General features: G+C 46.6%; 1 protein-coding gene, 1 long non-coding RNA gene and 1 pseudogene across 8 annotated transcripts in view; 2 read left to right on the forward strand and 1 right to left on the reverse strand.

Annotated features, from left to right (window-relative positions):
• PPP6R2 (protein phosphatase 6 regulatory subunit 2) overlaps nucleotides 1-10137 on the reverse strand; it is an 84388-nt gene extending 74251 nt beyond the window's left edge. For 3 of the 7 annotated variants that reach the window (XM_030855491.2, XM_030855488.2, XM_060306103.2), the window contains exon 1: nucleotides 9945-10135. The gene's annotated coding sequence lies outside the window, so the exon portion shown is untranslated. Of the gene's footprint in view, nucleotides 1-9944 lie in introns of all 7 variants that reach the window. The other 4 variants (XM_030855494.3, XM_030855496.2, XM_060306104.1 and 1 more) reach the window with 4 other exon arrangements.
• LOC115852623 (ATP synthase subunit g, mitochondrial pseudogene) lies at nucleotides 2352-2669 on the forward strand (annotated as a pseudogene).
• A 179-nt stretch (nucleotides 10138-10316) lies between the features above and the next one.
• Nucleotides 10317-12221, forward strand: LOC132597938 (uncharacterized). Its single transcript, XR_009565454.1, has 3 exons — nucleotides 10317-10349; nucleotides 10777-10822; nucleotides 11514-12221. It is a non-coding gene; the product is annotated as an uncharacterized lncRNA (long non-coding RNA).
• Nucleotides 12222-13803: the final 1582 nt, after the last annotated feature.

Consider the following 13803-nt stretch of genomic DNA (forward strand, 5'->3'; position numbering starts at 1 on the left):
GTTCGTGCCCCAGTCCGGGAAGATCCCACATACCGCGGAGCGGCTGGGCCCGTGAGCCATGGCCGCTGAGCATGCACGTCCGGAGCCTGTGCTCCGCAGCGGGAGAGGCCACAACAGTGAGAGGCCCGCGTACCTCAAAAAATAAATAAATAAATAAATATACATCTTAAACACAGCAGGAAAAAGTGTATCAGGTAAACAAAAGTAAGAATGATAGCTGATTCCCCATCAGAAACAACAGAAACTAAAAGACAACAGAATAACTTTTTCAAAGTGCTGGGAAAAAAAGCTGTCAACCTAGAATTATCCAGCAAAAATATCCTTCAAAACTGAAGGGCAAATGAAGACTTTTTCAGACAAACAAAAGTTGAGTGATTCTGTCCCCAGTATACCCACAACATGCAAAATACTGAAGGAAGTGCTTCAAGCCAAAGGAATATGATCCCATACAGAAATCCAACCTACGAAAAGAAATGAAGACCTTCCCAACTCACTCTCTGGGGCCGGTAATACCCTGATACCAAAACAAAAGATATCGTACGGGAGGGACTTCCCTGGTGGCGTAGTGGTTAAGAATCTACCTGCCAACACAGGTTCAAGCCCTAGTCTGGGAAGATCCCACATGCCCCGGAGCAGCTAAGCCCATGCGCCACAACTACTGAGCCTGTGCTCTAGAGCCCGCAAGCCACAACTACTGAGCTCGTGTGCCACAACTACTGAAGCCCACATGCCTAGAGCCTGTGCTCCACAACAAGAGAAGCCACCGACCGCAATGAGAAGCCCATGCACTGCAACGAGGAGTAGCCCCCACTCGCCGCAACTAGAGAAAGCCCGCGCACAGCAACAAAGACCCAACACAGCCAAAAATAAATTTAAAAAAATTTTTTTAAAAAGATATCATACGGGGAAAAAAGGTCATACACAAATATCACATGAATATATATAATATATGCAAAAATCCTTAACAAAACACTAGTAAACCAAATCTAGCCACTTTTTTTTTTTTTTTTTTTTTGGCGGTATGAGGGTCTCTCACTGTTGTGGCCTCTCCCATTGCGGAGCACAGGCTCCAGACACCCAGGCTCAGCGGCCATGACTCACGGGCCCAGCCGCTCCGCGGCATGTGGGATCTTCCCGGACCGGGGCACGAACCCGTGTCCCCTGCATCGGCAGGTGGACTCTCAACCACTGCGCCACCAGGGAAGCCCTAGCCACTTTTTTTTGTTTTGTTTTTTGGCTGTGCCACACGGCATGTGGGATCTTAGTTCCCTGACCAGGGATTGAACCCGTGCCCCCTGCAAAGGAAGCGCGGAGCCCTAACCACTGGACTGCCAGGGAATTCCCCCTCAGCCACATTTAAAAAGGATTATACACCCCACACTAAGGGGATTTATCCTAAGAATGCAAAGTTGCTTTAACATCTGAAAATTAATTAATACAACACATCATATTGATAGGATAAAGGACAGAAACCAAATAATCATCCCAACAAATGTAGAAAAGGCATTTGACAAACTCCAACACCCCTTCATGGTAAAAACTTTCCATAAAATAGAACCAGAAAGCAACCTCCTCAACCAATGAAGACCCACTATCACCACTTCCATTCAACATTGTATTAGAGGTTCTAGCTGGTACTACAAAGAAAAACAAATAAAAGGCATAATAATTGCAAAGAAAAACTGTCTTTATTCACAGATGATATGATTATATAGACAGAAAACACAAAGGAATATAAAAACCTACCATGAGAACTGATAAGTGAATTGAGCAAAGTTGTAAGATACATGATAAGTATACATAAACCAACTGTTTTTGTACATTAAGTAGTTGAGGGACTTCCCTGGTGGTCCAGTGGACAAGACTCCGAGCTCCCAATGCAGGGGGCCTGGGTTTGATCCCTGGTCGGGGAACTAGATCCCTCATGCATGCCACAACTAAGAATCCACATGCCGCAACTAAGAAGCCCGCATGCTGCAACTAAAAGATCCCGCATGTCGCAACTAAGATGCCACGTGCCACAATTAAGACCCGGTGCAGCCAAAATAAAATAAATAAATAAGTATTTTTAAAAATACTTATTAAAAAAACAAGTAGTTGAAAAACAATATAAAAGTATTTTAAACATCAAAAATATCAAGTACCTACAAACATACTTAATGAAAAAAGTGTACTTTTCACACTGAAAATTACAAAACGTTGCTGAGAAAAATTAAGGAAAATTTAAATGAATGGAGAGATATACCATTTGCACAGAAGACTCAAAGTTAATAACTCAATTCTAAAAGTGATCTATAGATTCAATGTAATCCCAACCGCAGTCGGCACGACGGGCTTTCCATCATGGAACCATGGCCCAGTTTGTCCGTCACCTCGCGGAGAAAGCCGTGGCGCTGGTCAGCACTGCTGTGACTTACTCGAAGCCTCTGAAGCCTTGACTGGCCACATTCTGGCACTATGCCAAGGTTGAGCTGGTTCCTCCAACCCCTGCTGAGATCCCTACAGCTATTCAAAGCTTGAAAAAAATTATCAATAGTGCTCAAACTGGTAGCTTCAAACAGCTAACAGTTAAGGAAGCTCTATTGAATGGTTTGGTGGCCACTGAGATGTGGATGTGGTTTTATGCTGGCGAGATCATAGGCAAGCGTGGCATCATTGGCTATGTTTGAAGACCAATCTTTGCTTTGTTATTTGGGTGTTCTTGGACCATGTGTAAGCAGACTTCTACTTGAATAAAATAAGATAATGTGCCAAAATCAGTGTCTTCTCTGTCAAGCACTACATGGAAGGTCACAATTTTTCTTGATATTAAGTTGGGTTGTCTTTTGCTTTAATACATTAATACAGCTCTAAATGCATGTCTTTGCTTAGCCTGCTATTGGAAAGGATAGACATGAACATACCAACCTGGTACCTGTATACATGAGGATACCATTTTACTTTGAAGGCTTGAAATGAACATTTAAGCTTAATTTTAGAGAAGTTGGGGAAAGGCTTTGAGAAAACAAGAACTTGTTCCAGTAGGAGAAAAATAATGCCATGTGCCAAACATGGTATATACTAGTTAAATCACCTAGTATAAAGAATACAATTTGGACTCTTTTTTTGGTTTTTTTTCAATTTTATTTATTTATTTATGGCTGTGTTGGGTCTTCGTTTCTGTGCGAGGGCTTTCTCTAGTTGTGGCAAACGGGGGCCACTCTTCATCGCGATGCGCAGGCCTCTCACTATCGCGGCCTCTCTTGTTGCAGAGCACAGGCTCCAGATGCGCAGGCTCAGTAATTGTGACTCACGGGCCCAGTCGCTCCGCAGCATGTGGGATCTTCCCAGACCAGGGCTCGAACCCATGTCCCCTGCATCGGCAGACAGATTCTCAACCACTGCGCCACCAGGGAAGCCCCTGGACTGTTTTTCTTTGCTAAAATCAGAGAAAGACCCCTTGGACAACAGCTGTGTCTGTAAATGTAGGGGTACTTTTTGTCAATTTGAATATAGCTTCCCCAAAAGAGACCAGCCAGGTGATATTCTGTGTGTCTTTGTAACATCTTTAACACTAGGACAAAGAATGAAAGCAATGACCTATGTTTTCAATCTAATTTTGATATGTTATTAATCTCTTTTTTTTTAAAGACCTATCTTTACAAAAATAAAATATCCTATAGATATTTAACAGGATTATAGTTTAGTAGCGTCCATGGGTCAAAATAGTATATTATGTCCTGAAATAAATACAAGTGATTGGTTAAAAAAAAAAAAAAAGTAATCCCAACCAACCTCCAGCAAAAATTCCTATCCAAATTGAAGAGCTTATTCTAAAACTGGCAAGATAATTTTGCACAGGAATAAAGGTGGAGGTCTCACACTACCTGATTTCCAGACTGACCATAAAATTACAGACATTAAGACAGCATGGTGTTGGCACAGGATAGAAATATAGACCAATGGAACATAACAAAAAGCCCAGAAATAAGCCTGCATACACATGTTCAATTAATTTATAACGAAGGCTCCCATGCAATTTAAAGGAGGAAAAAGAGTTCTCAACAAACGATGCTAGAACGATTGTGTAACTCATACGGGGAAAAAAATGTACACTTTTTCCACCTCACACAAAAAATCATGCAAGATAGATCATTCATAAAGGAGATCAGTATTTGCTTGGACGTGGAGGGGCAAAAAAGAGTGGGAAGGAGGGATCCAAAGGGGCATTAAGAAATTTGAGAAACGATGGATACATTCCCTATCTTGACTGTGGTGATGATTTCACAGGTGTACACATATGTCAAAACTTATAAAATTTTACACTTTAAACGTGTAGTTTATTATACGTCATTTGTATCTCAATAAAGCTGTTTAAAAGAAAAAGAGCGGGACTTCCCTGGTGGTCCAGTGGTTAAGACCCCATGCTCCCAATGCAGGGGGCCTGGGTTTGATTCCTGGTCGGGGAACTAGATCCTGCATGCCGCAACTAAGAGCCCACATGCCGCAGCCAAATAAATAAATAAATACAAGACCCGGAGCAGCCAAATAAATAAATACAAAAATAAATAAGTAAATATTGTTTAAAAAAAAAATAAAAAGAGGAATCATAAACCTGAATACAAAAGCTACCACTATAAAGCTTCTACAAAGACAAAACATTGGACAGTATCTTCACAATTCTGGTACAGGCACAATTGTCTTACAACACATAAAAAACGTAAAAATAAAATATTGACCAATTTTGACTTCATCCAAATTAAAATTTTCTGCTCGTAAAAAAATACCATTGGGGGGACTTCCCTGTTGGTGCAGTGGTTAAGAATCCGCCTGCCGGGCTTCCCTGGTGGCGCAGTGGTTGTGAGTCCGCCTGCCAATGCAGGGGACATGGGTTCGTGCCCCGGTCCGGGAAGATCCCACATGCCGCGGAGCGGCAGGGCCCGTGAGCCACGGCCACTGAGCCTGCGTGTCCGGAGCCTGTGCTCCGCAACGGGAGAGGCCACAACAGTGAGAGGCCCGCGTACTGCAAAAAAAAAAAAAAAAGAATCCGCTTGCCAATGCTGGGGACACAGGTTCGATCCCTGGTCCAGGAAGATCCCACATACTGCGGAGCAACTAAGCCTGTGTGCCACAACTACTGAGCCTGCACTCTATAGCCCGTCACAACTACTGAGCCAACGTGCCACAACTACTGAAGCTCATGCACTCTGGGGCCCATGTGCCGCAACTACTGAGCCCGCATGCTGCAACTACTGAAGCCCGCACACCTAGGCCCTGTGCTCCGCAACAAAAGAAGCCATGGCAATGAGGCAATGAGAAGCCCATGCACTGCAACAAAAAGTAGCACCCACTCGCCACAACTAGAGAAAACCCGTGCACGGCAACAAAGACCCAATACAGCCAAAAATAAATAAAATTTAAAAAAAAAAAGGATACCATTAAGAAACAAATAGGCAAACCACAAAATAGGAAACAACATTCACCCCTCACTTCCTCTCCTCCTCCCACTCCCTCATTGTATATGTATGTATGTACATACACACAAATATCATAAAGGACTTACAACCAGAATATTTTTTTGAATTTCTAAAACTGAATAATAAAGACAATCCAACAAAAAGTGGACAAAAGACCTGACGCTTCGCAAGAGATACACAAATGGTCAAAAAGCGTATGAAAAGTTGCTCACCACTGTTATTAAAACCATAATGAAATACCACTACGACCTGAATTAAAATTAGAAAGACTGACAATATCAAGAGTTGGTATGCATGTGGAGAAACTAGAACTCTCATACACTACTGATGGGAGTATGAAACGGTACGAGTTTGGAAAACTGTTTAGCATTTTTTGTTTTGTTTTGTTTTTTAACTTTATTTGGTTGCACTGGGTCTCTGTTGCTGTGCATGGGCTTTCTCTAGTTGCAGTGAGTGGGGGCTACTCTTCATTGCAGTGTGCAGGCTTCTCATTGTGGTGGCTTCTCTTGTTGCGGAGCATGGGCTCTAAGTGTGCAGGCTTCAGCAGTTGTGGCACGCAGGCTCAGCAGTTGTGGCTCTTGGGCTCTAGAGTGCAGGCTTAGTAGTGGCACATGGGCTTAGTTGCTCCATGGCATGTGGGAATCTTCCCAGACCAGGGCTCGAACCCATGTCCCCTGCATTGGCAGGCAGATTCTTAACCACTGTACCACCAGGGAAGTCCCTGTTTGGCATTTTCTAAAAACAAATTAAACATATATCTATACTATGACCCAGCAATTCCACTCCTAGATATTTACTCAAAAGATATAACATATGTCCACAAAAGAACGTACAATAAACTCAGTGACTTTATTCACAACAGCTAAAAAGTGAAAGCAACCCAAATGTCTATCAATAAGAAAAATATTTTCACACAAAGGAATACTACTCAAACTATAAAACTATAGACACAGGCATCAAAATCAATAAATTTCAAAAACATTATCTGAGTAAAAGAAGACAGACACAAAAGAGCATAGACTTTATGACTCCATTTACATGACGTTCAAGGATGTGCAAAATTAATCTGTAAAAATAGAAATCAGAACAATTGTTGCCTTGCGATTTTGAAGGATGGCTTTAATACCTGAAAAGGGACACAAAGAAAAACTTTTAGGGGTGACAGAAATGTTCTATATCTTGACATGAGTGATGGACACACGGGTGTATACGTTTGTTAAAATTCATCAAATTTATATACTTAGGATCTGTACCTTGCATTGGGTGTAAAATACTCTTCAATAATTTTTAAAGGGTGGAATATTTTTAAAGAAATAAAAGATTGCACATTCTGTGTTAAAAAGAGAGCTGCTTGCTGTATGTGGACATGACATGATTTCCAAGAGAAAGAGGACAGCTGATGGACAGGGTGAGAATGATACACATTTTGGTGTCCTTTGAATTTTATGCTGAGTTCAGATTACCATGTGCATAACCACCCATTGGAGTCTGACCACATGAGTTGAGTCCTGGCTCTCCCATTTATTTACCGCTACCCTTGGGTACATTACTTGTTTGCGCCTGTGTTCTCACATGAATATTAACAGGAATATTAAGAGTAATGACCTCATTAACTTGTTTTTAAGAATCAAATGGACTTCTCTGGCGGTCCAGTGGTTAAGGCTCCGGGCTTCCAATGCAGCAGGCGCAGGTTCGATCCCTGGTAGGGGAACTAAGAGCCCACATGCCGCATGGCATGGCCAAAAAAAAAAAAAAAAATTAAATGATTACTGGGTTAGATGTCAAAATATAGAATTCAGCACTGGTTTTCACTCTCTGGTCTATAGTAAATTCTGCACAAGTCACGTACTCACTTTATGTCAAAATGTTATGTCTCATGAAAATACAAAGCTAACAAAAGGTAAAGCACTTTGTTCTTAAAAAAAAAATCAGGAATTCCCTGGCTGTCCGGTGGTTAAGACTTGGACTTTCACTGCCCTGGACCCAGGTTCAATCCCTGGTCAGGGAACTAAGATATCACAAGGCGCGGTGCGGCCAAAAAAAAAAAAAAGTAATAAAGATTAAATGAGGCACTTTATTTTTTTTAATGAGCTACTTTAAAAAGTGGCTGGGCTTGTTTTTCTAAATGAAGTTTTATTGGAACACATACGTGCACGAACACCAAAGTGCCTAAAACATAATCGATTACTGTTATTATTCAAAAATGTAAAAACAGTACTTTAAAAGTTAGCCTTTTCCTTAACCAAAAGAAAAAGGGGAGGAGAGGCTTGAATCAGCCAGCCTGGGATGCAAATTCTGGCTCTATCACTTGTTTGTTGTATATCTTCTTCATCTATAAAACAGTAAAATAATAGTTCCTATACCCTAGGGTTCCTGTGAGGATTAAATAATTCATATTAAGCATTTAAGACAGCAGCGCACAATAAATGATCAAAGTGTTCTGCTGCGTGTGTGTGCAAACAGCCATCTCCTAGGGTTCAAACATTATCCTGCGCTGAGGTCGTATACCTGCAGCCTGACCTCTCCTCTGGGCTCCAGATTCTTCCGCGAGATTCCTTCTCCCTAACTGCCCTTTAACTTGTCAGACTTCTCCCACTACTTTCAGCCACGAGAAAGCCTTACTTTCCGCCTCCAACCTAAAACAACTCCCCTGCAACTGCCACCACCACCCCCAGCTTCCCCATCCACGCATCCGAAGTGCCCCAGTCCACCCATGTACACCATCAATGAGCCCAGAAATCATCCCGAGTCCTCTCTTCCCCTCACACCCCTCTCCTAATCCATCAGCACGTCCCAATAGCTCTACCTCCAAAATCACTCCCTCAGTCGTCACCAAGGTCTAAACCACAAACACACTCACTCCCAATGCCTCGTCTCTCCCCCTCCTATTCAGGTGTTGGTGGCCCTCCCCAACTCAATCTCCACCCTGGGTCCCTCAAACTCAGACTCAACAGCCTGCAAGGAACAGCATGATTGGAAGGCCAATGCCCTAACCAAGGCTCTTGTGTGTCTCCTCCTTACTCTGGCCACGTATCAGTCTTATCTAGGTTCCTGGAGGTCCACCTCAGGGCCTTTGCATGTGCTGCCCCCTCGGTCTAGAAGTCCCTGTCCCCGACTCTTCTCATAGCCAGCTGCTTCTTGCCTTCCAGAGCTTAGCTGACGTGACAGTTTGAGATGCCAAAAGGGAAGAGAAGCCAGAAAGGAAGGGACATGAAGAAGAGGTGAACAGCTGAGAGTGCCAGTGAGGGCCTGGGCACTGAGAGGCCAAGGGCATGGCAGGAAGAGGCCATGGGGGGAGGTGACAGGTGGTGAAAGAGTAACACTCTGGAAAAGGCCCTAAGGACAAGACAGGTGGGTACAGGGACAAAATGGGGGAGTGGGTACCGTGAAATGCAGGAACTAAGCGGAAGTGACAGGCTGAACGAGCTGGTGGTGACAGGGCAGGGGGCCAGTACCAAAGTGGGAGCGGTCAGTAACAAGTGGGTGGACGATGCAGGCAGTTAGGCTGTAAGGACACAAAGCAGAAGTGGGGGTGTGTGGAAGACGTCACGGTGACGGTGGTAGGACATTCAATGGGCCCGTAAAGTACATGAGGGAAGGTGACAGGTGTGAAGGGAAGGGGTGATGAGATGAGGGAAGAAATGGGGCTGTGAGGGGTACGGGGGTGACAGAATGGGGGTAGGTGACTGGAGACACATGAGCTCACATGGTAATGGAAAGGGGACAGTAGCAGGGAGAGGAGCCAGTGAGTGGATAAGGGGACTGATGACAGCGGGCAGCGGAGAGTCCCACATGACAGGCAGGAGACCGGCCCTGGAGGGCACTGCGAGGCGTAGCACTGGCAGGTGGGTCAGGGCACTGCCGGGGAGGGTGCCTAACAGAGAGGCGTCAGGGAGGAAGGAGTGAGGAGGGGAGTGGGCACACCGACAATCTTGGGAGGACTGATGGGGGATCTCGCCTGGGGGGGCACTGATGTTGGGGGCACTGGCAGCACAGGGGGAGGAAGGACATTAGGGGGAGGTTACTGACAGGGAGGAGGGCACTTGGGGGGGTCACTGATGTGGGAGACACTGACTGGAAGGGCACCACAGGTGGGGGTGAACACCGCTTTGGGGGACTCCGAGGGGGTAAAGGAGGCGGGAGGGCACTGACATGCGGCACTAACGAGTGGAGGTCACTGGTGCGGGTGGACCGTCATGGGAGACACTGGTGGTGGACACGGACACGACGTCACTGTCAGGGGTGGACGCCGGTGTAGAGGACACTGACGGGGCGGGCACTGACCTGGGGGACGCTGACAAGGGTGGGCGCCGACAAGGCGAGCATCACGGCGGCAGCGACGGGCGGGGCGTGGACGCTGACAAAGGGGTGGACACTGAGGGGGCAGCGACAGGCAGAGGGTGGACGCCGACATGAGGACACTGACGGGGTGGCCCCTCCGGGCCCGGCCAGCTAGTACCGCCGGCTCTGAGGGGCGGCCGCACTCACCTGCCCCGCGGGCCGGGCGTCGCGGCGGCTCCTCGGAGGCCCGGCTGGAGGCCAGGGCGCGGGCGGAGGCGAAGCCCGGGCGGCCTGGGGCGGGCCGCGCGCACATGGGCCCGGCCGGGCGAGGCGCCCACGGATACGGCGCCTACAGACTCAGCCCGGCGGACCGGCGGCTCGGGACCGGCTCGGGCCGCGGGCGGCGCTCCGGTCACTCCAAAATGGCGGTGGCGGCGGCCGGGCGCGCGCACGCCGGGGGCGGGGCCTCGTGCGGGGGCTCGCGCTCGCAGCGGGGCGGGGCCTATAGGTGGGCGGGGCCCATGTTGGGCGGGGCCGCGCGGGGCGAGGCGGGCGCGGCTTCGTCCTCCGCTGGTCCTTCTGAGGTATCGCAAAATTTCTGCACGAGCGTAAGTAAGTATTGATGGGCTAATGCGTTTGCGGTGATACATTTTCTAACACAACATCATCAACAGAACAACCCCTCCGGAGGCCTGAAACGATTTGAGGGTCACACATCTGGGGCAGGGGTATCTCTGCTCCCTGGGAGCCTTCCTCTAAGGCTGAAGGCCTCTGCGACTGGGGCAGCTGGGTGTCTCCTGAGCACCTTGGGCACGTGGCGTGGACACGGCCAGAGCAACCGTGAGCAGTGGTCAGCTCTCCGTCCTCTCTACTACCCGGACTGGGAGCGTCGGAGCAGCAGCCACCAGACCCATGGTTTTTCCAGGTGCCCCCCAGGTTCTCGTAGTATTTTGCACATTAAAATATGTAGCCATTTGGCATTTGTCGGAGTTGTTTGACTCAATCAAACTGATCTCTAAAATGAGAATTGTTATTTCAGGTGGCAGCGTGAACCATGGGAGACGTTGGAAAAAGAAATGGAACACGTAAGGAACATCTAACGTTCTTGCCAGTCATCCCCTTACTGCCTCTCGGCTTCCAATGCACGTGGTCCGTGGCGGAGACGGATCTGACCCCTGGCCATGCTGAGCCTTGGCGGCAGAGGGAGCGGGAGAGGTTGCGGGAGAAGGTTTGCTCCGGGGCTGCTCGGCGGGCGGGAGGCGCCTGCTTCCCCACGTCCGGCTCCTGCGGAGACAGCTTCCCCTGGACGTCTTCCCCAGGCAATCGGCAGGGCAGATTTCTGGCAAGTTCTGTAGGATGAACTTTCAGGAAGTGGGGATAAAAAAAGCGTCAAGGGCTTCCCTGGTGGCGCAGTGGTTGAGAGTCCGCCTGCCGATGCAGGGGACACGGGTGCGTGCCCTGGTCCGGGAAGATCCCACATGCCGCAGAGCGGCTGGGCCCGTGAGCCATGGCCGCTGAGCCTGCGCTCCGCAACGGGAGAGGCCCGCGTACCGCAAAAAAAAAAAAAAAAAAAAAAAAAGCGTCAAGCTCTCAACCGCGAATAGATTACAAGCCCTGCAAGCGCAGACCCCAGCCCCAAGGCTGGAGGTGCGGTGGGTAGAGCTGCAGAACAGGGGCTCAGCGCTAGGAGTCCCAGTGCTTGAGATGCTCCCACTCGTTGTCTTGCTCTGAGTGCCTGCAACCCTCATCCTGATCGTGATGTTCTTCTGGGGTCAGCCAGGGCTCCTCCGCTCTCCCACCCCACCCTTGGTTCAGCCACACGTCCCTCAACTTCTAACTACAGCCAGCTCTCTAACTACAGTTGTGGCCCGTGCACCACAACTACTGAGCCCATGTGCCACAACTACTGAAGCCCGCGTGCCTAGAGCCCATGCTCCACAGCAAAGAGAAGCCCACACAGTAAGAAGCCTGCGCACCGCAACTAAGAGTAGCCCCCGCTCGCCGCAACTAGAGGAAGCCTACGTGCAGCAACAAAGACCCAATGCAGCCAAAAATAAATTAATTTAAAAAAAAACTAAATAGTAAAGTTAACTTCTGACAACTTGTATATTTTTAAAGTAAATTTATTATTATTCAGTATAATATATATTATTCCATCTCACTCAAATTTTTTAAAAATTGGAGTATAATTGCTTTACAATATTGTGTTAGTTTCTTGCTGTACAGCAAAGTGAATCAGCCATACATATACATATATCCCCTCTTTTTTGGATTTCATTCCCATTTAGGTCACCACAGAGCCTTGAGTAGAGTTCCCTGTGCTATACAGTAGGTTTTCAGTTATTTTATATATAGTAGTGTATATATGTCAATCCCAACTTGTATATTTTTAAAAAATGGAAAGCAGAAGGGACAAAATGGTTAGTTTCTATATTATATATGCAAAGAGAAAATGTGCAAAGCTACTACAATCCTTTTCTCTGTAATTGGTCACAAGAAGTAGTTGATAGGTACAGCTCTTTAACAGTGTTCTCTTCTAAACTGCCTATAGTGTGCACAGAACAGTTAGAACAAAGCAGGCTGAATTCAGTATTTCAGGCACAGAACGACCAAATAAAATAAATTCTATCACTACAAACACCAAATGCAAAATTATTCACCAGTCAATTAGAAAATGTAAAACTCTGATATAAAATGAGTGTGCCCCTGGAGCACAGTCAGAACAGGAGGAACTCTGGTTCTGTCCTGTTCTTCTCTTCAAGAGCCCCAACAGTGCAGCGGGACGCAGACTGGGACATCAGAAGACTACTGCTCCATAAACCAAGTAGGATCAACACAGAGAAGTGGGCTTCCCTGGTGGCGCACTGGTTGAGAATCCGCCTGCCAATGCAGGGGACATGGGTTTGGTCCCTGGTCCGGGAAGATCCCACATGCAGCGGAGCAACTAAGCCCATGCGCCACAACTACTGAGCCTGTGCTCTAGAGCCCGTAAGCCACAACTACTGAGCCCGCGTGCCGCAACTACTGAAGCCCGTGCGCCTAGAGCCTGTGCTCCGCAATGAGAAGCCCGCGCACCACAACGAAGAGTAGCCCCCGCTCACCGCAACTAGAGAAAGCCTGTGCACAGCAGCGAAGACCCAACACAGCCAAAAATAAATTTAAAAAACACACACACAGAGAAGTCCACACCTATATACACCATAACCAAATTCCTGCATGCCAAAGACAAAGAAAACCATGAAAGCCACAAGAGAAAAGTGACCCATCACATAAAGGGAAAGAATGATACAATGAATAGCTGACTTCTCCCAAGAGATGATGGAGGCTGTAGGCAGTAAATGGCATACTCAAAGTGTTAAAGGAAAAAGCAAACCTGTCAATGAATAAATTCTATACTCAGCAATACTATCCTTCAAAAATGAAGCTGGGAGAAAAAATGAAGGTGAAATAAACACATTGCCAGATAAACAAAACAGAAAATGTATTGCTAGGAGATTTGCCTTACCAGAAATACTAAAGAAAGTTCTTCAAGCTGAAAGAAAATGACATAAGATGTTCACTCAAGTCAACAGGAACGAAGAACCAAATTCAGCAACATGTAAAAGGCTTATTTACTAAGACCAGTGGGCTTTATCCCAAGAATGCAAAGTTGGTTTAGCATCCAGAACGCAAATCATGTAATACACTATATTAATAGGATAGAGGATAAAACCACAGGATTGTTACAATAGCTGCAGAAAAGGCATTTGACTGAATTTAATACCTGTTCAAGATAAATACACTCAACAAATTAGGACTAGATGGGAAATTCCTCAACTTCATAAAAGGTATCCAGGAAAAGTCTGTAGCTGACATCAGACTTAATGGTGAAAGATGTAAGGCTTTTTAAAGATTGGAAATGAGGCAAGGATGTCTGCATTCACCACCTCAGTTCTACACTGTAGGATTCTGCATGCAAGGAGCTTGGAAGTCACCAATCCATCCTAAGAAGTAAAGGGCTAAACAGACTGAAAAATCAGCAACTCTTCTTGGATCTATGAGAGAAGGGAGGACACAGAGCAAACCA

The sequence above is a fragment of the Globicephala melas genome, chromosome 10 (genome assembly GCF_963455315.2).
Source record: "Globicephala melas chromosome 10, mGloMel1.2, whole genome shotgun sequence".
Classification (NCBI taxonomy): domain Eukaryota; kingdom Metazoa; phylum Chordata; class Mammalia; order Artiodactyla; family Delphinidae; genus Globicephala; species Globicephala melas.